Raw genomic sequence first — 27,417 nt, 5'->3', positions numbered from 1 at the left:
TGGTAGCTCTATGAATTTAATTGCGAGACAAAAGAATCAAGATACGGTGTTAATCGTATAATTTCATACTTGGGGAAAATTCATGAATTTACTGCGCAGGGGAAGTGTAAATTAATTGTCATAATAGATCGCAAAATATGGCACCACCGTCAACACAACAATAGCATTGCAATCTTTTTACTGCTGTGCTCGAAATACGAAAAATTCAAAAAACCAGTTGTTCACTACGTATCAAGAAGTTTTGTATGTAGCGGCAACGTCGCCTCGAAGTATGTGCTTGTGACGAAATTTACGTCGCTCTCTCTCTCTTCTATCATCCGCTGCCGCCATGCACGCATCTCTTGGCTTTGTAGCTTAAAAAATATACAAATTTTAAGCAAAAAGTAGACTTTTATTAAAACTAGCAGCAAGTAAAATTAGATGCTGAAATAACGCATCATTTAATGGTCCTTCGCAGCTCGGATTTGGTGAAATTAGTCGGATTTCGGGGTGTTTTGTGGCGTTTCGTATTGCATGGCCGGCGGCAAAAAAGTGTGTAAGTCTCCGTTCCTTTGTATCCTTTCCCTATAGATTAGTGGTCTAGATTCGCATTTGTATTATTTTGGTAGTTGTAGATTAATCCCCCTGGTGATTTGATATAGGAATTTATTGCCATTTAGTAACAAAATCAATCGATTTTATTTAGAGGTTAGGTAGATTACCTACGCGCGCAAACGTAGCTGACGTCATTGACACTTACATCGCGATCGTCGGGGAGTTTTCGCATAGTAGCAAATAAAGTGATTCTTCGCGCGTGTTACGTTAAGCTATTTCTTTGTTTTCAGCAAATAGATTTTTGCGTAGAAAGTGTTTAGTAGAGTTTTAAATTAAGGCTGAAAAGAGTAGCTGCTTTAGAAAGATGGGTCGAAAGGACACATCGGAAGAAAAATTAAGCAAACTTTACAAAAGGGTAGAACAGCTAAATTTGCAACTAAAAAGATTTTGCGATTTTATAAATAAAGTAGAGGAAGAGCAATTAGAAGAGTTAGACATTAGGGTAGAAAAAATAGAAGGCATTTATACCGAAATCGATGAGATTTATACGGAAATTGAGCTTTTAGACGATACGTTTGATGGAAGTAAGGAACGGCAGGATTTTGAAGCGTATTATTATAAAGGTCTCGCGGAGGCTAGGCGCGTTAAAAAGCGATTTAAGGTAGAGCCTATTACTGAAAGTAATAGTATAGGATTAGGATTAAACCATAGCGATTTAGGTACTTCTGGGTTAACGGGAGTTGCTGGCGGGGCAAAACTTCCTAGTTTAGGATTACCGAAATTCAAAGGAGACTACGAAAAATGGACGCAGTTCTTTGAAACATTTCAGACGTTAGTTGATAAAAACCCACAATTAGACGACATACAAAAGTTTTATTACTTATTAGATTCATTAGAAGGAAATGCCCGTAGAATTTTAGATTGTTTGGAAGTAAGCCGTAGCAATTATAGAGTCGCTTTAGAACTATTAGAAAAAAGATTTTTTAACAAGCCAGTGATTATCCAGACACATCTAAAGGCTTTGTTTGATACCCCTGTTATTAATAAGGAAGCTCATTTAATTAGATCCTTAGTAGATCTTATAAATAAACACCTTAGGGCTTTGAAGGCTCTTGGAGAGCCAGTAGAAAATTGGGATAGGCTTATTATATTTTTTATGAGTCGAAAATTAGATAGTGCCTCAAAACTTGAATGGGAGGAGAAGTCTATAGCTTCTTTTCAAGGCAACCCAAAGTTAGACAACTTTTTAGATTTTCTCATAAATAAAAGTAGAGTTTTAGAGTCTGTAGGTTATGCCATGTCAAGTAAACCCGTTAAGTCACAAAATAAGGTCGAGTATCGTTCGTCCTTACCAGCTGTAGGCAATATTAGTCAGGTCAAATGTGAGTTTTGTCAAGGCTCTCATTTTGTGTACCATTGCGAACGTCTCAAGTCAATTCCTGTGTCTGAACGCCTAGACAAGGTAAAATTAGCCAAATTGTGTATAAATTGCCTTCGTTCTAGTCACGAATTAAAAAATTGCAGGTCTTTTGGGTGCAGGAAGTGCAGCCAGCGGCACAATACATTGCTGCATATTGATAGGGAGTCAGCTAGCATGCCAATACAAACAACGTCTAGTGCTGAAACCTTAAATCCATCATTAGATTGTTATAACCAAGAAACAGGGTCTTACAACGTAGTTAAGTCTAGTAGTCAGGTCATTCTTTCCACTACAGTGGTAGAAATTAGGGATAAAGCAGGACATTTTGTGAGCTGTAGGGCACTGCTAGATAGTGGATCTCAAATTAATTTAATTACCCATGAATTAATTTTGAAACTTGGTCTCAACGTAGAAAAAACTAGAATACCGATTACCGGAGTAGGCCAAAATGTTACCAACATTATGAAACAAACGCAAACAACAATTAAGTCCTTGCAAAACAATTATACGGCTATTGTTTAATTTTTAATTATAGACAACATCACAGCTTGCATACCGGGAAAAACATTTGACCCCTTAGATCTAAAGATTCCTGCTCATTGTAAGTTAGCTGACCCACATTTTAGTCAATCCGCAAAAGTAGATATACTTATTGGCGCCTCACTTTTTTATGACTTGCTTTGCGCTGGACAAATAAAGTTAGGACGAAACTTACCAGTTCTTCAAAAAACCGTTCTAGGCTGGGTAGTCTCAGGGCCATTCTACGAAAAGCAGAGTAGAAATAGTATAGAGATAGATCAGGACACAGAGTTTTGCAATTTTTTGTCAGTTGAAGAAAAGGTTCATAACCAACTTGAAAAATTTTGGTCTGTAGAAGAGTGTTCTGACAATCAGCCAATTTATTCTAGGGAAGAACAAGAATGTGAACTTTCATTTTTGAATAGTGTCACTAGGGACGATTCCGGTAGGTTTAGTGTAGGTTTGCCAGTAAGAGAAAACATAAATGTGTTAGGAGATTCTTTCGAACAAGCGGAGAAACGATTCTATCTGTTAGAGAAAAAATTAGGGAAAGATTCTAACCTAGATAGGAAATATAAAGAGTTTATTAACGAGTATCAATCGTTAGGGCATATGACTAGACTAGAAGCGCAAGACCTTAGAACTGACAAGAAAACGTTTTATCTGCCACATCATGCTGTAATAAACAATTCAAGTATTACGACTAAGCTTCGTGTAGTTTTTGATGCGAGTGCCAAAACTACAACTAACATCTCGTTGAATGACGTACTTAAAATTGGCCCAACGGTACAAAGTGAACTTTTTGATATTTTAATCCGTTTTCGTAAATATAGTGTAGTTATTACCGCAGATGTAGAAAAGATGTACCGTCAGGTTAATATTCATCCCGAGTACCGCGACTTGCAGCGCATAGTATGGCGCGAGCATCCAAGTTCAGAATTACAGCATTTTAGATTAAATACGGTCACTTATGGTACTTCATCCGCGTCTTATCTAGCTACTATATGCTTAAAGCAAATTTCAATTGATCTTAGCGATAGGTTACCGATAGTAAGTTCTATTATTTCAAAAAATTTCTACGTTGATGATTTAATCACAACTTTCAACACGACTTCAGAGGCTATAGAAGTCGCAAAGGCTCTAACCTTTGAATTAGATAAGTATAAATTTCCATTAAGAAAATGGGTATCTAATAAACCGGAAGTCCTAAAGGAAATATCTGATTTACCAGTAGAAAATTCTGGGTATTTTATTACCAATGACAATACCAGAAAAACTTTGGGTGTTTTTTGGCGCGCTGATTCGGATGAATTAGAATTTTTAACTCAAAATCATTACAAAATAAAAATGTCACTAAACGAGTCATTTTATCATTGGCCTCTCAAATTTTTGATCCTCTTGGCTTAGTAGGTCCGATAACAGTTAGGGCTAAAATTCTACTGCAAAGGTTGTGGAAATTAAATATTCATTGGGACGAGTCAGTGCCCTTAGACATTTTTACAAGTTGGAATCAATTTTACAGTCAGTTAGAATTTTTGCATGATATTAAAATTCCTAGACAATGTGCCTTAGACAATGCCGTTGAAATCGAGGTTCATGGTTTCGCGGATGCCAGCGAAGCATCATACGGAGCATGTATTTATTTGCGTAGTAGAGACAGTATGGGCAACATTGTAGTCCATTTATTAGCGTCGAAATCTCGTGTAGCGCCCTTGAAAAGTATATCGCTCCCCAGGCTAGAATTGTGTGCAACTTTCGTGTTAGCTCGATTATTTAATAAGGTGAAAAACTCCATCGAACTCGAGATAAATAGGACCTTTCTCTGGAGTGATTCCACAATCGCCTTAGCTTGGTTGGCAGAGCAGCCGAGTGCCTGGTCTGTATTTGTAGCAAATCGGGTATCGGAAGTTCAAAAATTAACTTTAAATTGCATTTGGAATCACGTTAGATCAAACGATAACCCTGCAGATATAATATCTCGGGGTGCTGACCCTAAATTCTTAAAACAATCCGATCTATGGTGGCATGGGCCTAAATGGCTGCATCAAGATGTCGAAACCTGGCCAATATATAGACTAGATGATTCGGTAGTACCTCCCGAACGGAGGAAAGTAAAAACTAACTTAGTTGCCGTACAATCGGATTTTACTTTGTTTAAAAGATTTTCCTGCCTTTACAAATTAAAACGGGTGGTTGCTTGGTGTGTTAGGTTTTATAGTAATCAAAAAAGGGCACCCAATGATAGGCAAATTGGAGATTTATCATTATGTGAGATAGAGACTGCGTTTAACTACTTAATAAAAATAGTTCAGGGACAAGAGTTTTCAAGTGACATTAAGGCATTAGAGAAGGGAGGCTTAGTTCCTAGTACTAGTAGTTTGAAAACGTTAGATCCATTTTTGGACAAGGGAATCCTTAGGGTAGGTGGTCGCCTGCGTAACTCTTCTGAAACTTATGCTGTTAAGTTTCCAATTATATTACCCAAAGGGCACATTTTTACTTACTTGGTTATTAAGGATCAACATCAAAGGCAACTACATGCGGGTCCCCAACTCCTTTTAGCAACATTGCGACAAAATTTTTGGATAATTAATGGTAGAAATGAAATTCGGAAGGTGTTAGCCAAATGCATTACTTGTTTTAGAGTTAATCCTAAGATTTTGTCGCAAAAAATGGGTAACTTGCCACGTGACCGGCTGATTCCTCAGAGGCCATTTGCCGTTTGCGGAGTTGACTACGCGGGGCCGTTCAATATAAAAGATGGCAAGCTGCGTAATAGGGCGATCGTTAAGGGTTATATGTGCCTTTTTATTTGTTTTGCCACCAAGGCCGTCCATATAGAGGTAATTGGCGATTTAACAAGTTCTTCCTTTTTGAATTGTTTGAAAAGATTCGTATCGCGCCGTGGGTTTTGTTCCAAAATCTATTCCGATAACGGAACCAATTTTATTGGGGCTAATAGGGAGTTGAGCCAACTTGCCCAAACATTTGCTGAAGTAGAAAGAGATAGTTTAGTTAGAAATTACTGCGCTCAGTCAGGAATAGAATGGCAATTTATTCCACCACGATCTCCTCACCAGGGCGGTCTCTGGGAGTCATCAATAAAGTCAGCAAAGAATTTAATCCAACGGGTAATAGGTAGTAGAAATCTAACATTCGAGCAAATATCGACGCTCTTTTGTCAAGTCGAAGCAGTATTAAATTCTAGACCTCTAACTCCTTTGTCGCCCAGCCCAAATGACCTCCAAGTTTTAACACCCGGTCATTTCTTAATCGGAGCATCACTGAACGCCGTGCCCCAAGAAGATGTATCCAGAACACCTATCAATAGACTTACTAAGTACCACATGCTGCAACAAATGATGCAACATATTTGGCAACGCTGGTCCTTGGAATATTTAACCACCCTTCAACAACGGAACAAGTGGCACGAGATTGCGAAGGTCAAGGTTGGAGAAATGGTCGTACTAAAAGAAGACAACACCCCGCCTCTGAACTGGAAGCTAGGCCGCATCATAGCAGTTTACCCAGGCAATGATGGGGTAGTCCGAGTAGTCAGTGTGCGAACTTCCACTGGAACGTTCAAGCGCGCAGTCCAGAAGCTGGCGATTTTACCTTTTGAGGACTTCAATGCAATTGAGGAGGTGTGAGGAAATGGGGGATATGTTCAAATAAAAGACAAGAGTATTTCGTTGGTGAATATTCAAGTTACCTCTTAATTAAACTCCCCATGTGAATGTGTTAGAATAGTGAAGGTTATAAAATTCAGAACTGAATTAATTTTAGTTGTAAGGTGTAGTTTTGAGTTAATTTAATCTTTCTTTTTCTGTAACATTGTAAATGAATTGTGTTTAGCTTAAGTCAAGCCATTTTCTTTGTAGTTAAAATATTAAATGATTAATTTGTTTATTGAAAGTTGAACCTTTCAATGGCCGGCGGTATGTTCACTACGTATCAAGAAGTTTTGTATGTAGCGGCAACGTCGCCTCGAAGTATGTGCTTGTGACGAAATTTACGTCGCTCTCTCTCTCTTCTATCATCCGCTGCCGCCATGCACGCATCTCTTGGCTTTGTAGCTTAAAAAATATACAAATTTTAAGCAAAAAGTAGACTTTTATTAAAACTAGCAGCAAGTAAAATTAGATGCTGAAATAACGCATCACCAGTACTAATAGAAAATAGTACTGCAAGATTGTTTCTTGTTAGGCTTTATTTTCATGAAATATATGGGCAGAACTATCAATAAATGTATTTTTATTATTCAAAATGATAAAAGCAATCTATGTAAATACCAAGAAAAACTTAAATTTAGTTTAAATAAAATTTAGTACTTAGTAAAATTCATCATTAAAATCGATACGATAGTCTTTGTATTATTCAAACTAAAAGCATTGTTGCCGTACCTAACGGAAAATAAAATGGGCTTCAAAATAAAATCCTTAAATTCTTGATCACTAAAAATACTCATTAAAATTTATGTGTAGGATTTTTTGTGATTTAAATGTGGGCATAAAAAAATGCTACAATGTAGTATTAAACAACTAAAATTAGAAAAAAAAAACTTATTTAAGTAACAGTTTTTAACATTTTCCGTTTGCCTAATTTAACAAACTCGGACCTATTTAATTCTTTAATACGAAAATACATTCGAGACCTAAAAAACAGTCTTTTAACCTTTTCTGAGCATTCAACATGACTACTTTTTAGCAATAAATTGTTAATATAATTTTTTGTTATCATTAAGGAAGCTCCGTTAACTGACTTAAAAACATTTTTAAGTTGCTCTACTTTAGAGAGAAAATCATCAGAAGGCTTACGTAAACCTCCTTCGCTTAAATGGTCGGTCCAAGTGAATTTTGGTTCATTGCGTCTTTCTAAATTTGGATCCTCTAATTTATAGCAAATAAATCCAGCCAGATGTTCTAGCCCATCATATTCCAGTTCTTGTAGTTCTGTGTCAATATTTTCCTCATGCACAGCTACAACTGGACTATCTGTAGATTCCAGTTTATGGATCATTGGCTTACTTATTGACAAATCTGGAGTATCATCCGCTTCTACATTGGAGAATTCAGAATAGGCACCCTCATTTTTTCCCATGATGTAAGATCGTAATCGATACTTGAATTCCAAGGCATTTGGGTGATCATGTAGGCCTTCCTTTGCACGAATAACTCCAAAAAAGTTGTCTAACACATCTTGATTTATGCGTCTTGTGAGAATATATTGAGTACCAAATCTTCGCTGTAAATCCGGCAATAATAACTTCAGGGCATTATTTGAAATGAGTATTCCTGTAATTATGAGACAAAATATACAATGTTTTTTGAAGGTGGTAGACAATGGTACAGTGAAAACATCTTGTCGAACTTGCATTGTCTTTTTTATTTGAAACAACACAATGTAACACAACTTGAAAGCGGTTGGAGATACTTACCAACCGAAACGTCGTGTTACAATAAATAAATAAGACAATGCAAGTTCGACAAGATGTTTTCAAAATATACAATATTAAATCAAAAGTTCATAAAAGTATTACCAATTTGAGATGGAAGCAAATATTTCCTCCCTGTCACTCTAAGATTGAGCATAGTTTTAGACATTTTATCGATTATTTCATTTTGCTCTTGAATTGAAAGACCATAGGCTTTATTTCTGGTTCTTGAGTCTGGTGCAACCTCGTTCATATTAAATACATCAAACCAGTCATTTACCTACAACAATAAAATCAATAAAAATAGAATTAAATTTTATAATGTATTAGGTGTACCTGTTTGAAAAAATCTGCACATTCTGGCCAATTCATATCAGGTGGAAGATGTCTCAAAATCCCACACCTGCTGATAGCTTTCGAAATGGTGTGAGAAAAAAGTTTAGCAGCAAATTTAACTTTTTGTCTTTGAGCTTCTGTGACATTTAATGTTTCTTTTCTAATTTTATTAGTGATTTTTAATATATTCTAATAAATATATATAATACTTCTTTTCCTATAATAATAAAGCCTTCATCAACAAAATGATTTCTAATTAATTTTAATAGGTGTGGAACATCTGCCAATACAAATATTTTCTCATTATTAAAAGGATTACTAAAGTAAGCCTTTGTATATGTAATATTTAATTCTTTATGTAAGCCTCTATTTCCACCACCCAAGTCAGAAACGACTAATACTACATGAAATCCTAAGAATATATAGATTTACAGGTTTGCTTAGAATGACATTTTAAATAGAAATCTTACCAGAATATTCGACAAATCTCACTATGTGAAGCAGCTTTTCAGAGGTCATTTTCATATCGTAATAAAAAAAATGGGTTGTTTCCAAATGGGTTGTTGGTTTATTTTGATTTAAAAAGTCCCCTCATAACAACAACTTGTACATATGAAAAAGGTTTTAACAGCTCATCTTCTCCACGATCATAAATATATTCTTTTTTAATCTTCATCTCGTCAAATAACAAACAGCACACTTTATCTTTTTTCTTTAAATCTGATGCTTCTACAAGTTTAAAAACATTCCTTAAAATCCCTGCAACAGACCATTGTATACGCTTGTTACATCTTATTTTTTCAAGCTGATTTTTTGAAAAAATTGTCTCCTGGGCAGAGAGTTTCTGTTTTAAAAAGAATATTTCTTGGTTTTTGCTCTCCACTGACTTTTCTAATTGACTAATATCCGCACCAGTCACACTAGTTTCAACACTAAAAAAATACAATTTTATGATTATTTTCTAAATTTAAAAATTTTAAATAAAATACCATATAGTTTTATTTGAATCAGGAACAAGGTCAGTACCAGGCATTACTTCTGGAAGATTTGAAAGGGAACTACTACCACTACCTTCACCTTTATTAACATAATTTTTTTCTCCACCATCCAAACTACTAACCATAAATAAATAAATTATTAATAATAGCAAAAAATATGTAAAAAACTATTTACCTTTTTAGTAACTCCGCTACTACTTGTTTCCTCTCCCTTTTTTTTTATTACGGAACTACGTTCCTTTGATGGTATTTTACTGGCTGGTAAATTCTGAGTTGGGACAGCGTCATCGTTCAACCCACGATAACGTTTTGGCGTATAATTTAACAAGCTATGCTGAAGATTGACTTTAAAATCAGTCTCCAAGAAATGTTTTGAGCAAATACATGCTGTTTTTATATTAACCTTGTCTTCCCGCTTTGTTGCCTGAATCCATTTCTTGCACACAAGTTTATCCTTTGGAAAATGAAAAAAATTGACCTCACAAGGATTCTTTTGCAATTGATTGTCAGAATTACATCCATATACGGCACAACGCATATTTTATTTTATAATAATTCGCACTTTTCACCACAAATACAAAACAACAGCCTTTGTTATGCTACATAAAGCAATGGCGTCTCATTTCACTCAATTGGTGACGTCATCCTCGCCGTGAAGCTCCGCCCACCATGCGCAATATCTTACCTTTATTGTTTGTATCGTGAGTTGACGTACCATATCCCACTGCTATTGCATACTACAATGAAATCATGGGTGGTGTGGATCTGGCTGATCAGATGAGTGGTGTGTATGACTTTGGCAGAAATTCATGCAAATGGTGGAAAAAATATTTTATCGACTTTTGATGATTGCTGTTGTTAACAGCTGGGTAATATATAATGACTTACGTCGTACCCAAAAAAAGATACCCTTACTGAAATTTTTATTTACCTTATCAGAGGACCTAATCGAAGAAGGACAACAGCAAACTTCAGTCAAACTTCGAAGAAACAGTTGTGGAAGGCCATCAAAGAGATCAAAAGTAATGAAAAATGTGGGTCCTCCAATAGAAACATCGAAACGGCGAAGATGTGCTCGTTGTGCTCTTCAGAAAAAAGAACGTAGAACCACTACTATTTGTGGAATGTGCAATGTAGGGTTGTGCAAGCATTGTTTTGCGCTTTATCATTCGTCCTAAAATACTTACCTTTGCGGGTTGTCTTTTTATGAATAAAAAAAATGAAAATTTTAAAATACAAAAATGTGTTTTTTTGGCCCCTATAGGGATATTTATAACCCACCTAAAAATCCTGCTGGGATAGGGTAAGCAGGGGTAATTGCGCTCAGGGGGTAATGCCGCTCACCCTATTTACTTGACACATACGTTGCATAGAAACACAGCACATGGGCTGAGACGCGAGGGGGTGATGTCGGTGCCGCCCAGCGCCATAACAGCAGTTTGCTTCCGTAGCCGTAAGAGTGAAGTGCGTTTGTTTCTTTTCGGCAGCTTTCATCTAATTTTTAGCTCGGAATTTTTAGCGGTAAGTCAAGATTTTCAACACTTTTAATCACATGTATTATTATCTAAAGTACTAAGACATTCTGTTTTGTGACAATGTAGACATTGTTGTGCAATTGTATTTGTATATATTTTATATTTTAAATCAAATATAAAACGGTCATTTGGGGTTATGGCGCTCAAGTGAGCGTCATTACCCCACTAGTAAAGGTTTTTTTTTCAGAATATGCCCAGAAAACGTGAAAGGACCACTGCCAAAGCGGCTTGGACCGAAGAAGACCTACTGCATGCCAGAACTGCGATTGAAAGGGGGATGTCGAAAAGACTAGCAGCAAGAACATATAAAATTCCATTTACTACATTAAGAGATAGGCTAAAGAATCAAAACATAGGCCGTCCACGACTGGGTCGTAAACCAGTTTTTAATCAACAACAAGAAAGTGAAATAGCTGAACAGGTTAAGCTGCTGGGATCAATATACTATGGATTAAGCGTTACAGATTTGCGTAAATCCGTTTACAAGTATGCAGAGATTAACAGTATCAAAAATAATTTTGATAAGAACAGCAAAATGGCTGGGTTAGATTGGGTACAAGGTTTTATGCGACGCAACCCTTCTGTTGCTGTACGTAAAGCTGAAGCAACAAGTTTAAATAGGGTTTCTGCTTTTAACAAAGAAGAGATTACTCACTTCTACCAAATGCTTGGTGACCTAATGGAAAAGTATAGGTTTCCTCCTAATAATATATACAATGCTGACGAAACAGGGATCACAACCGTCACAGATCCGGGAAAAGTGCTTGCAGAAAAAGGGCAACGAAGAGTAGGCGCAGTTACGAGCGGCGAACGCGGCAGAAATATATCAGTCATGTGTGCCATGAGTGCGGCTGGGAACTTCGTACCACCAATGTTTATTTTTCCCAGGCAGAGGATGACACCGTTACTAGAAAAGGATGGACCGCCTGGTGCATTTTACACCCACTCCAAGAATAGCTGGATAAATGAGGAATTGTTTGTAGAGTGGCTTAAACATTTTGCAGCATATGTCAAGCCTACAGAAGATTCTCCTGTACTCGTAATACTCGATAACCATAGCAGCCACATCTCCCTTCCAGCTTTTAACTATTGCAAAAAAAATCACATCGCCATGCTTTCCATTCCACCACACAGCTCTGACAGAACACAACCTCTCGATGTGTCTTTTTATGGTCCCCTGAAAGCTGCTTATAAACACGAATGCAACATGCATATGAAGACACACTTAATGGCTAAAATAACTCCATATGACGTCGCCTGTTTATTTAACAAGGCATATGCACAAGTTGCAAACATAAGCAAAGGAGAAGCAGGATTCCGAGCTACTGGAATCTACCCTTTAAATCCAAATGTTTTTACTGAACAAGACTTCTTGGCAGCATCTCTGATGGCTCAAAACTCAGAACAACCCACTCAAAACGAAAATGAAACTGGCGATAATCTTGGAGCTGCGCAAACTCATCACATGACGATCAATCAAGCACCTGCATCTCCAGTTACTGGTTCATCGCTTGATATGTCAAACCACCAAGATCATGAATCTCCTGCTCCTGATCCACTGATGGAAGCGCCAAATCAAAATCTTGAAGCTTCTGTACATGCTGCATCTAAGTCCCAGTCTATCAAAAATAAATCACCCAATTCTGGTCCATCTAACCAGGCACTTTTGGGTGAACAAAAACAAACTTATGTTCCTTTTTCTAAGATAGCAACAACACCACCAACTATTGCGTCAACTTCAAAGCCAGCTCAAAGGAAGAAAAAACAACATTCTACCATATTAACATCGACTCCAATGAAAAATATATTAAAAGAGAAAGAAACGAACAAGAAAAAAAAACTCAATAAGACCGGAAGAAAAGATCAAACAAGAAGTAAAGTCACAGGAAATAATAGAAATAAAAATAAAAGTGGAACATCTTGCAAACGCAAAGTTTTGCAAGACAGTTCATCAGATGACGATGAACAAATTGAAAATGTCTGTGACGATGACAGTGATGATGAATTGAGTGTGGAAGGAAATGAATATAATAAATGCAATATTTGCGAAGAATTTGGAAGAAATAATGAAATGTGGTATCGCTGTACCATATGTGGGTTCTGGACTCATGCCATGTGCACCGGATGGGATTCTCCAGATGGATACGTCTGTGATTTCTGTAACTAAAACTACAATGATGATGTTTAGTGATGCTCAACTATGACTAAATACTTTATTTTAGTTATTTAAGGTTGTTTTTTTTATTTGTTTATAAAAAAATATGTGTATACGGTTATTTTTTAAAAAAGCAGATTTGAGCGTCATTACCCCTATGGGTGAGCGGTATTACCCATAGCCAGGGGCATTGACGCTCAACCCTGATTTTTTTTTGAAGTTTTCCTACTGTTTTTAGGTAAACTATAATTACGTTTTTTGTTAACATATTGACACACAAAGAGGTAAACTTTTGTCATTTGTTCTTATTTTTAATAAAAACCAAAGTTTTATAAAAATATTGCGTTTTTTCCTTAACTGAGCGGCATTCCCCCTGCTTCCCCTATATTTGTCCCACAATTTTTTGCTCTCCCTGTATACATTTTTTTTATTTTAACTAGTATATATTGTCAAATGATGACTCTTAAAAGGCCATAACTCGCAAAAACATCCTTAAAATCATTAAAAATTAAATTGGGTCAACAAAGGGTTAACGAACGTCAGAAAGAAATAAAAACGAAGTCGGCAAATTTTTTTTTTTTTGGGCATATTTTCAGTACTACTTTGCATTTTAAAGCCATATAAACGGCATAGAGTTAGACTTAAAAATGCACGATTTGTTTTTCTTCCTTGGACACACCATCTTTATCTCGAACACACTGTATATGTGAGATTTATATATAGAATATCTGGTGTTTTGCAATCTTACATAAAATTTAATTTCCTAAAGTAAAGTTTTATTACTGCAAATCTTGTTATAATAATTTTAATGCCTTAAAATAAATTTGCTCATTTTTTTGTTGTTCAGTTTAATATATATATTTTTTAAGAAATTCGATTTTAGTGACATACGGAGCAAACTGAAGTTTCTTATTATTATTGAATCTGCGCTACTTTAAACAACTTTACCATAGTTTAATACATATTCAACCACTTTAGCATAACCATATTATTTTTTAACAGTAAGCTCTCCTATACTTTTTTTAAAGAATAATTTCATAATTCATATGAAATAAGGTTGCAACAGATTATTAAAAGTAAATTTATTTTTAAAAACGAATTTATGTGACAAATATAAAACGGTAACTCTTATACAATCAGTACAATATCAAAAATAATAATTATTAACGTCGGAAGCTCATATTATATATACCTTTAAATCTTATAATGTATTTTAATTTTACTTTATTCGAAATTGTATTCTTTATGGTTCCCTAACAATAGCCGGATGTTCATTTAAAAAATTATACATTTCCCTTAAAAAATTCGTGACTATAATATGTCGGCATTTTGCGATGATTACTTTAACGTACCATTATAGGCTTGGTAATGAATGCAGCATGCTATTAATTGTAAATTAAAAATTATCTATCTACGAGTAAATCATAATATATATTTTTTACTTTTTTGTTAAAACCTTTCGGAAAATAGAATTAATATCCCATTTAGTTTCATGTATATTTACTTTTATATTAAAATATTATGACTATTATTGGGATAATTGGTTTTTAGCCACCTTAACTACTAATTTAATAGCATCGTTAAAATATTGAACATTTCAGCCTCATATTTATCTCCAAATATAACTATTTAGTAATGATATTAGCAACACGTGGCACTAATATTCAAATTTAACATCAAATTAAATATTTTTTTTTAAATTAAGGTTGATTTATTGAAACATGTGACTCATAATCCGCATAATAAAATTAAATAACATATAAAACCTTTTTTCGTTTTCCATTTTTTTATGGGACTGTCGTATTTTCGGGAGTAGATTTAAATCGTAAAATAAATTTAAGCCTTTAAACCATTTTTAACCAATTATAAAAAAGAATTAAAGATATCATGCTTTACGCCAATGATATTTACGAATCAATAATACAGTTATTTTTATAATGAATAAATGTATTTATTTAATTTAAGTTTTATAAATAAAAATATTATTGAATAAGTCAATATTCAAAAATAATAGGTTTACTCTCTGATAAGACTTCTTCGTTAACTTTTATTGATAACAATAATCTTTTAGAAGAAAATTAATTTTTAGTTTATTTTTAATTGAGGTACTTATAAATTCATATAGGTTAATGGTTAATTTAAATAAGTTAGTAGATATTAATCAAACTTTTACCGTAACGTAATTTAATGATGATGATGTTGTTACTTTACATGCTTTATCGGTTAAGGTAATAACTAAATATTTAAAATAAAAGGTAAATAAATAAATATTTAAATTCTGTTTTTCAAATATTTATTTATTTATACCAGCCATAAAGGCTTGTGGACTAAATATTAAGGGCGCAATCTGATAATGTTTTCTTTTATTTTTATTGTAAGCATCGCTTAATTTTTGTCGTATAAAAATATTTAACTTTTCTTTTTCTTTTTATGATCTTGTTTATACGGAAGAATTTTGGTATGTTATGTAATAAATATATGTTTATTAATGAGTGTATTTGTTTTATTGAGTTTTAATTCTTCTTGCGTTTTTGCTTTTTTAATAAAAGAAAAAAACTGTATCGTTGCTCTATTTTTGTCCGATACTGTAAGTGTAAGTTAGAAAGAAAACTCATACATCCTAAAGGTAAGAGGCACAAAAATTACAAAAAAAAAGGAGAAAAAAAGTGTGCAAAAGGGAAGAAAAGAGAACCGAGAGTCAAGCAAAAATGAAATGTAAATTTCAGTTGTTAGAGGAAACTTAAGATATATATATATATATATATATATATATATATATATATATATATATATATATAAGGCAAGTATATATATATATATACAAGGCAATATATATATATATATATACCATCTAGATATATTATATCTAACACTATATAAAAAGTTAAAAAAAACAGAGTAAAAAGTTAAATACTACATAAAAAACAATAAAAAGTAAAATTTTAAAGAGGAAAATCACGGCACAACAGGTGATTGTTATCAATGTATTTGCATATTAGGCACTATGTTTAAGACATATTTATATTTCATTAAACACATATATAAATTTCAAAAAGCTACACGTGTTTCGCTCTTATCGGAGCATCATCAGGCCAGAAAATAAATTTAAAATTGTACAAAAAGAACGCTTATAAATTATGCTAAAAAACTTATTACCTAGGCATAGACCTACACAGCTCACAATACAACTAACAACAAATCAAATTTCTTTAACACAGGGAGTAGCATATTTTACACGAATGCTCAAAAAGCAAAAAAGCTGGACCTGTTGGAAAAAATGCAAATTACTAAAGCCAAGAAAAGCCCCGTCTTTGTGTATGTTAATGACATTTTCACCTTTGAACATCACCTCATATATAAGAGCCTCTCTGTTTGAATTTAAATTTTTTCTTCTAAATTTTTATTGCTAAAATATTATATACATTATTGATATAGTTAGGATTATTGTCATGGTTCGTTGTGTGACTTGATGACCTATGGATTTAAGGCGCGCCTATGCATCTTATGGTTACTGGATCGTTCCCTACTTAAGATATTTTACTTTTTTTATTTTTTTATATATTTATTTTTATCTACGGTGAATATTGTTAACCTAACCTGGCTTTAGATTTGTTGCTATTTATAGTTCGATCAATATATCTTTGCGTTCACGTCATCGTTCTTTACATCTATTCAAGACAATCATTATACTATTGTAGAAGCTTTAATATACGCCGAAAACTTAGAGAATAATAAACGTATTCAAAAAATTCAAAAAAGTAGTCCATTTTTCTTAAAAAGTCCTCCTAATAATAAAAATGCAGAGATTGGTGGGACACAAAGGCAATGGTCTCAAATTATGTTTATTTTAGTTTTGACACCGGATTTAATGTGAACGTCAGCATTATTTTTTATTTTTTATGTATTTATTTTTGTTTTAATTTAAATGTGTGGTGTTAATCCAATAGCTTTACCGATCTCACGATGTCTTAGGGCGAAACATCGTGTAATCGTTTAAAAAAAATACATAATTTGAGACCATTGACTTTGTGTCCCTCCAATCTCTGAATTTTTAATGAACGTATGTCTTAAGTCGAAAAGAAATACGTATTCTAAAAACCATGTGTCAAACAAGGATAAATGCAATATATTAAACAAAGAAAAGTAATATTCGTGTTTCCGACATTCGATATTTGACACAGACCATTGGCGTTGTTGTTTTGTAGTTTTATTTTTTGATATTTAAATTCTCAGCAGTTTGTTTGCTTATTTGCGGTTACAATTTTATTTCTTTATATTATTATATCTAAATAGCTGGTTTCATAACCTTTATTAGTGTTTAAATAATAATCAGGAGTTGCTACTCTGTTATAATTATTATAACATAACCTCAACATGCCGGGAAAAGGCTTAAATTCTTAAGCACGTGTCCTTGTTGGGAATCTCATTGATTATTTTAAGGCTGAAAGAAATAGTAATGGTCCGCTTATTTCTCTAAACGCAGTCCCAGAGGTAAATAATACTATTTTTATTTAATATTTGATAATATGAGAAACTGAAAAACTTTATAGAGAGTTACTCATGCCCTGCAAATCAGCTTAAGAACTGTAACCGGCATTAAAGTTTCCAAAGATCAAAATGCGCTGCCTTCAACACCTGGAAAAAATAGGTCTCGAAAAAAAACCATAACCCTCGACCTGAATGAGAATACTAAAATGGAGGTTCGGAATGTAGTATATAATATGTATGCACAAAGTAAGTTATATATTTTACAAAATGGCAAAAATTGTATATTGTTATTATACTTTCAGAGAAACATGTAACCATACAGCGGCTTAAAGAAGAGCTATGCCAAAAAGAAATAGTTGATAAAAGTTATGGATCTCTACGAACCCTGCTTTGTCATTTGGGTTTTAAATACAAGATGATAACCGAAGAGCACTAATGGAGACACCTAATATAGCTTTAATGAGAGCAGCATTTTTCAGAAAATATATGAAAAATAAACATTCAGAATTTACACGTCAACTAGTTTTTCTCGATGAAACATGGATTTTCTCAAAGGGCAACAAAATGAAATCATGGCAAGATAATAATGTAAAGAGTGTTCATAGACCAGGTCGATTTGATGGAAAACGCTTCATTGCATTACATGCTGGACACAAAGGTGGTTTTATAAAAAATGCCAGTTTAGTTTTTGCTAGTAAATCAAAACTGATGTGGAAATGAATAGTGAGAACTTTACAAAGTGGGTAGAAAATCAATTAATTATAAATTTAGAAGAACCATCTTTAATTGTAATGGATAATGCTCCATATAATTCAGTTGAGTTGGAAAAGCAACCAAGCAAGTTCTTGGAAAAGAGGTGAAATTGTTGAGTGGCTCGAGAAGAATGAAATTCCATTTGATAAGCAGATGTTTAAGGCAGAATTGTTGAGCTTAGCAAAGTTACACAAAAACCGAAGAAATATAAAATAGATCAATTATTACAAGCAAATGGACATGAAGTTTTAAGATTGCCACCCTACCATTGTCAGTTCAATGCTATTGAAATGATTTGGGCAGATACAAGACATTATTATAATACATATATTGATGAAGATGGGCATACAGATGAAAACATTTTAGAAATGAGGGAAAAAGTCTTAGAAAAATGTATGCCAGAAGTATGGCAAGCGAAGGTGTGTCATACCGACAAACTAATTCAAGATGAGCCCGTGAAGTCATAATCGAAGAAGTCCCAGAGCTTATTATCCAGATAACCAATGAAGAAAGTGATAGTAATGAAAGTTCTAGTGAATCCTGTAAATTATTAAATAAAAAAATATAGAAATACATCAGACGAACATTTGTACAAATGTTGAAATTTAATGTAAAATAAAATTTAAACATTACTAGAAAACATTAATAACCTAATAAGTGATTTACCCAAAGTGAAATGTTATATGTATTTTTAAAGTAAGTGATTAAATATTTTACATACTACAATTCATTATTTTATTTTAGATTCATTAAAAAAAACTTGCGATTAATATGATTATAACATTTTTAGTTTATTTCCAAAGAAATACATATTTTTTTATTTGATTTTGTACTTTTAATTACTCTGGTCATAAATATGGTATTAAGAGAGCTTGATTAAATCAAATTCTGTATCCATTTATCAGTTTTATTTACGAACCAACGAACCTGTTTTTGGATTTGAGGTTAGCTTGGACCATTAACAACATATCTGGTTAACAAATATCATAAGCGAATAGGCAGGTATATTTAAAATTAATATAGTCGAGTTCTTTAACTTTTTTAACTAGATAATGTAGAAAACGAAGCACTTTTTAAAATTTAATTAATAGTTTATTTGAAGTAGAAACCCTCAAACTGACGACACTGAATTGACAGCGGATTGAATCGGATGAATGTCGGTCATGTTTTAATGATGACGTGAACGCAAAGATTCGTTGATCGTATGTAATGTGATCTGTGTATCTGTGTTATAGGTGTATGTGTATATATTATAGGTAAAAAGTTTTTTAGTATATTTTATAGCCGTTCCTTTTTTCATTTTTTAATTTACTTTTAGGACTGATGATGCTATGACTGATGATGATACGAGCGAAATACGTGTAGCTTTTTAAAAATTATATATAACTTTAATGAAACCCTGACTTGAAGTTTTTACTTTTGTTTTATTTTCTGTGTGGTCTCTTGGAAAAAGAATATATTAAATTATTCTAATTGCAATTTTGGATGATTTGTTGCATTTGTTTCACATGTTATTAAGAGGTGGACCACTTGGAGAGAAACATTCAATATACTTACTTACTATACTTACTACTCAAAATGCCTTAAGCAACATTACATATAGATCACAATAATTATGTAAGATATTTATACTCTGTTATATATAAATATCATAAGTTTCTTCTTTGGCTTTAAATTAAAAGCTGATAATGGGTAACAAGTGCACTGTATAATAAATGATGGTAGAAAGAATGTCACATAAATTATGATAAAAGCAATCAGGGAATGATATAAAACTATAATTAGTGCATTTACTTGTTCTTTGTAGATTGATCTTCAAAGTGGGGCTACAACTCAGTAGAGTTTATCACAAAAGCTGTTTTATCAATTTTAGAAGCATATAGGAATTATAGTATAGAGTACATATGTATTTGTTTATACTATACTACTACTAGCATTACTCTTTGCTTGCATTAATAGTTTTATACATCTAGTAAAAGTTTATTACTTTTTGAGTTTGAGATTTTGCGATTTGATTGAATCTGAAATCCCGTTTCTGTCTTTCTAAAAATTACAGTGTCAGATAGCTTGTCATATATTATAGGGTTATCTTTACGAGTAAAAGAAGTAATATGATACGTGGAAATAATAAGAAACATTTTATTCTCTATAAAATATTTGTGAATTGTATGCAAGCTTTAATTACACGTGCTCAAGAAAACCGGACTTTTCGGGAAAATCGGTAGAAAACTGAACCATAATTATTTATCATGTCTTCTGCACAACAAGTTATGTCTCTTTTTTGGCAGGCCTTTCTAAGGTATGATAACTTTTAGAATATGTATAAATGGAGATGTAAACAGTGCATACAATGACAGAAAACTCTGACATAAAAATAACTGAAAAACATAAACTTTAGAACTGTTGATTTTAGACATTTATTGCTTCTTAAGAATAACCAGGATTGAAAATAATGAATACCAGGAATCGCAACGGCGGGCTGGGTACAACCTATATGAAATCTAACCTATACTGGGCACTATTCAGTCTAGAAAACTCTTAAGTTGCTTAATCTATGTATGTTTATAATTACAAGCTTTTACCTATAATCTATAGGTAAAATACACATCGTTTGAAGTAAATTATAGATTCCGCAATCGGTTAACGGTGCACAACTATCATAATTTTTCTGGTAAAATACTACCTGGGCTAACCCATATTTCTATAAAATTCAAACAAAATGGCAAAAAATAGGTTAGTTGGCATACTCCGTGACAGGAAGCAGAACAAGTAAAGATGGTACCTGCCGACACGTGTTTCTGCTTTTTGACTTCTTTAGGGCAGGGCAACCAGAAAACCAATGGAAAAATGAAAACAAAAAATATAACATAAGGGATTACGAACAGGAGCAAACAACCAATTTGTGTAATTAGCACTATTAACTCCGGTTTTAGAGGAAGAATACAGCATCTTCACTAAGAAAGCATAAGCTACCTGTGTGATACAACATTAACCTAAGTCAATACAGTTTCAAAGAATAAAAGCTAGCACGGACAGTAAAATGGTAAAAAAAGCAGATACACGTGTCGGCAGATATGATGTTCCGTCTTTTCTTGTTCTGCTTCGTGTCACGGAGTATCCCGACTAACGTATTTTTTGCCATTTTACTGTCCATGCTAGCTTTCATTCCTTAAAAACAAAATTTTGTAACTTCTTTTCACAAGGTTCTTTATAGAGTCAAAACCAACAAAATTTAATTATTTGCTACTTTTTGGGACGTTATACTTTTGTGTATAATACCAGATTGTTTACTTTATACCTAGTTGCAATATTTGAAATTAATATTTGGTAGTATTAAAACGAGACTTTTTTATTCTATATAATCATAACAACTTTAATATATCCATTTTAACTTAATTACCTATAATTATTATAATGTAAGTATAAAAAAAAATAAAATTGCTTCTATTAAATCATTCATCAGCTCTGCTTGAGTCTAAATTATTAATTATAATTGACAGCTTCGTGAAAATATAATTTTATATTTTCATTTTTTTAAGAATTAAAATATATAAATATATAAAGTAAATAAATATATTTATTTTATTTTAAGAAATTTGAGGATGAAATGTCAAACTCCTAAAAATATGAGACCTTTATAACGATGTCCTATTAAAATAAATGGATTTGATCTAAGCTTAAATAATATTAATACATATTATCTTTATTATCTTATTCTAATATTATATAAAAATATTAATATTAGAATGTATAGTTTATTTATTATTTTTATAAACAATATATGAAATATAAAATCACATCATGCATCATTAAGCATATATATTATATAGCTAAAAGGGTATTGCGGCAGAAGATGGTGTAACGAACAGATATTAGATACGCAGACGAAATTAAACCCAACTAAATGAAGAAGAAGAATTGAAATTCTCTTGCTGCTACATGAAGCCTGCGACTCTGGTTTGCATCCATTCTGCAATCCTCAAGTTACTATCTAATTTAATAATATTGTAAAATAGTTAATTTTTTTTGGTAAACACAATATTATCTACTCATAAAATACAAATAAAATAAGGAATTTTCTAAGGGCACGCCTTGAGCCCATTGTGGGTCTGCTTAATATAGCACCCCCTATTGAAAATACTAAAGACCTGATCCTTTTTAGTCCTATAATTGGAACCTTTGGTGTAATACTCAAATCACAAAACAGTATTATCAAAAACCAAAACTCTTTATCTTATTCTCGACTCTGGTTTCGCTAAGTCGCTCTATCTCGCTTAACTCTTTGTTTTGCCTTGAAGATGTTTAGAAGTTCTTTAAACACATTTATGTCAAGTTTCGACCGGATTACTTTATCAATAAAAATGAGACAGGGGCGTGCTCTCTTAAATGGAGGACTCCTAGAGTCAATGAACGAAAATGAAGCCTACAAATACCTATAATACCAACTAAAGCCAAAATAATAGAAGACACAATAATTAAATAAGCTTTCTCCCAGGCATAAACAAGCAGAAATTACGAGACAGTTTTATCACTAACCAAAACTCTTTATTTTTAATCTCGACACGTGTTTCGATAACGAAGCATCTTCGGAAGAAGATTAAAACTAAACTAAAACTACTTACAGTCTCCTTATATACTAATGATGTAACTAATAGAGCGGAAAAAGCAATAAAGCGGAAAAAAAAACAATGAAGCTTGGCTAAATAAATCTTAAACACTAATTAAACTATAAGAGATTGGACCTTTATCCCTGTTAGGAATAATTATAATCCCTAATTTTTTATTGTTATTAACTGGTTTAGGTAATTTTAAGTTGTCTATCCCTACATAGTGACCAGTATTTAAAACATGTTTAGTCACACTTCACTTTTCAACTCTTCCATATTTCACATTAGCTACATGTTCTTTAAATCTGACATTAATTGATCTTCTGATTTGTCCTATGTACTTTTTATCACAGTCGCATTTTATACATTAGCAAATTTTCTTCACTAAACAAAAAACTAAAAAAATTAGTGAGTGCGAAGGATCAACCACAAAAGGAAAAACCCATTAATACCGGTGAAAATCAATCCTCTCAGTCATTTAATGAGAAAGAACATGATGTTCTCAATAAGGGTCTAAACTTTGCACTAGTTTCAAACTGCAAAAACAACCTGAAGGAGATTGTGGTAAGTGTTGAATCATCAATTCAGTACTTGCCAGAATCTTTGCTTAATCACTTAATACCCCTCTATATCCGTTTTAACTTAGTCCTAAAACAAATCTCAAAAGCTTCTTAAGGAAATATCCTAACCAAACATCGGATATATAATCTCAAAGCGAACACAATTAAGAACATTTCGAAAAACCTTGATAGTAAACAGATAATAAACATAATAGATAATAAATGTCTATTTTCAATCAAATGTCTATTTTCATAAAAAAGAAAATAATGTCTTGGCACCTGTTTTGGTTTACGAATCTGCATATTCGAATGAAACAATTACCTAGGTAGAGAGGAAATTATAAGAAAATTGTAGAATAGAAAAGTATTAAAGAGTGGCGAAATGAAAGTCGTCCACAGGAAGTATCCGCATGACTTAGATCAAAGACATTTCGACTTTAGAGCTCTTCCAAGAACACTATCTTAAAACGGAAGGCTTTATGGTAGCTATACACAATCAGGTTGTAAATACAGAGAAACTCACTTAAAAATATGTTGTTTATGATCCATCGATAGAAAACGATACATGTAACAACTAAGTATATTCTTAGTTGTTAAAGCTACTTCCTAAGCATAGGGATTTCGATACCCATTGGAGTTACGGCTTAGATTAATTTAGAAAAAAGGTGCGTCTTTGGAATCGTATTTATATGCCTCTGAAAAACATGAAAAAATATCAGCTGAAGTGTTTTGAAAAAAGGAGATTTGACAATATCGATTTTATTTTTATTTTTTTAACTTTTTTGGTATGAGACACCTAAAAATTAATAACACTTTTCTTTTCACTGGCACTTTTAAGATACTAAATTATAGAATTTTTAGATTTTATATCCGAAGTTTCTTAGAAAAACCATCATCACTTTTTTTTTTCTTAAGCCCCAAAACAAAAATGCTTAAAATCTTAAATGAAAAATACGCTTTTTCTATTTTTTCAATGTTTTAAATAGTGATATTATTCCTATAAATAACATTATAAACTATAAATAATAAACTAGTAATATCTTTCTGACTGATATATGTACAATATGTCAAATTGAAAACTTCCCATCTCTATTATCTCGAAACGGGTTATGTTTTTATAAAATCGCTATAATACCTCAATTTTATTATCGATAAGGAACAATTTTTATGAACAAATCTTTTGCCTTACCTCTCGGAACCTTTCTTTCGAAAATCTTAAATGGCAATAGGGGTTGACTGATACCTCATTTTTAAGAATTTTTTGTTCTCTACATTTTGGCACCTTATCTTTTAAATTTGAGGGCTGCGTTGCCAAATTAGGGTTATTAAAACATTGTAAATTACTTATTATTAAACATTATTCCTGTAAGTATTTTAACTACGTAAAAGCTAAGATTATTTATCCAAACATTAGGTTAATATTATTTTTATTAAACTTTTGCATAGTCGTCACAATTATCACTGAATAAGTTATTTTTATAATGGTCTTTACAAAAGCGCGCTTAAAATTTATTTTATTAACACGTTTTATTTATAAGGGTTTCAAAGTATTTTCTATTGTCCTTTAAACCAAAATAAAGTCTATTCTTAAATTCTTCCCGAACATTTTGAAATATCACTTCTGGAAGAGCGCTACATGCTCCTGTAATTCTTCTTTTTAAATCGTCGATATTAGCAGGCTGAGTTATATAAACAACCGTTTTTATATGTTCCATAAAAAAAATCCAACGGCGTTAAGTCTGGTGACCTAGCAGACCATTGTATCGGTTCCCTTCTACCCAACCTTGGTTAGGGAATCTGTTATTCTACCACTTTCGCACTGGCCGAAAATAATGCGGCGGAGCTCTACTATATTGCTAAAAGTGTAGTTCGTTTTCTTGCAAAATATTACTACCAACTTGATTTTCCAGTTTAGTTATTATTAAAGGATCAATTACATTTTCAAGTAAGTGTAAGTAGAGCTCTCCAGTTAACTTTTCTTCAATAAACAACAGTTGTATAATAGCATTTTCGAGAATACCGTCGAAACATTCATTTCTTGTGGCTACTGTATGGCCACAAAAAACATCCTAAAAATGTGGGGATTATCGTCACTCCAGTATCAACAATTATGTTTATTGACATGGCCATTTACAAAAAAGGTACATTCATCACTGAAGCAAATGTTGGTTACCAAAATTTCACGAGTATTTATTAAGTTGGACATGGTTTCGCAAAACTCTATTCTCCTATCAAAATCGTCCTTATGAAGTTTCTGTAAAATTTGCATCCTGTACGGATAATATTTATGTAACTATAATGTTTTTCGTATAGTTTCATGTGATATTCTAGTAGAAACCCTACTGTACGGAGAAAATTGATGGGTTCTGCAACGAATATTCCCAAAATCTTTAATTGAGCATCTTCGTTTAAAACACGCCGATTTGCCCTTTTTTGTTTCCAGCTGAACCCAGTCAGCAAATTTTGCTATTAAAGTCCAAAATGTATCCGTGACTTACATTAAAATTAAGATTTCTGTTATTAAAAACTTCTGCAATCTTGCGCATTTTTTTTGCTTGCCATAAAAAACAGGTTTCAATACAAATCTTATCTTTATTGTAATTAAAACACTTACAGGAATAATGTCTAATAATAAGTAATTTACAATGTTCAAATAACTTTAGCGTTGCAAAGTAGCACTCAAATTTAAAAAATAAGATGCCAACGTGTACAGAATAAAAAGTTCTTTCAAATGAGTTATCACTCAATTCCTGTTGGCATTTAAGATTTTCGAGAGGGAGGTTCCAGGGGGTAAGGGGTTGAAAGTAATTTCTACATAAAAACTGTTTCCCCTCGATAATAAAATTGACGTGTCCTAGCGATTTTATAAAAACCGAACCCGTTTCGAGAAAATAGGGGTGGGAAGTTTTCAAATCGACTCCCTGTATGTATTTCTCTTAATTAAAGTTTATTTTATATATTTCTATTTTACATTGTTAGGTTTTTTTGTTCACATTTTTCGAAAAGATTTTATTTTCGAAAAATGTGAAATTTTGGAAAAAGTATCTCTAAAGTTTGAAAGAGTATTAAACATACTGAAAAGAGTCGTGAATAGAGATCCTGCTCGTCTGATAATATTTCAGTTACTATAAATTGCATTTTTGTTGAGCCATGAGACTAAAAAATTATTGCATAGCGTCAATAAAAATTCAGTTTAAAATTATTGAAATTACACTCATTTTAAAATCCTAAAGCCGGCCGCACACCTAAGTTACAAATGTGGAGCCACATTTGTCTTTCGACATAATTTCGTTCAACATTTTGTACATTTGCTACAAATGCGGTACAAGCAGGCACATCAGGGTTTAGTTCTATTCCGCATTAGTAGCCATGTCGTCGTCTTCTGATGACGATGATTTTATGATGTGGCAATTATTAAGGCAAAACCGGAAAAAACGTCGTTACTGGGTTTATCCCTATAACAATGATGGTTAAAGGGGAAATTTTAAAGTATCAAAGCAATTATTAAATGATGATGAGAAATTTCAAGCTTACTATAGCATGTTACCTGATACATACAAATTACCACTGGAGTTGGTTGTTTCCTGTTTAAAAAAGGAGAACACAAAATTTAGAGAGTCTGTTTCTGCTGATGAACGTTTATTAATTATATTAACGTAAGCACAAATATTTCAAAAAATTTAATTACATAACTTTAACATTGCGAATGAGTATGCGTGTATGCATTTGTAAGATCTGCATTTTTCAGCTCTTTCAAGTGAGTAGGTTGCTGCAAGGGTACATGAGATATGATGACTGTGAAGGTGGAAAATCTTGTAGATGAGTTGTTTGGTGTAATTGAGTATACGCTGGCTGTGCGGGTGTAAGTTCGTGTAAACATGAAAACATCTTGTCGGACTTGCATTGTCTTATTTATTTACTGAATTGGACACGACGTTTCGTTTGGTAAGTATCTCCAACCGTTATCAAGTGTAAACTGGTTTAACAGTTTACCTACCAAGGTACTTACCAACCGAAACGTCGTGTTACATTAAATAAATAAGACAAAGCAAGTCCGACAAGATGTTTTCACTGTACC

The sequence above is a fragment of the Anthonomus grandis genome, chromosome 7 (genome assembly GCF_022605725.1).
Source record: "Anthonomus grandis grandis chromosome 7, icAntGran1.3, whole genome shotgun sequence".
Lineage (NCBI taxonomy): Eukaryota > Metazoa > Arthropoda > Insecta > Coleoptera > Curculionidae > Anthonomus > Anthonomus grandis.
Note: the sequence above shows the minus strand (reverse complement) of the source record.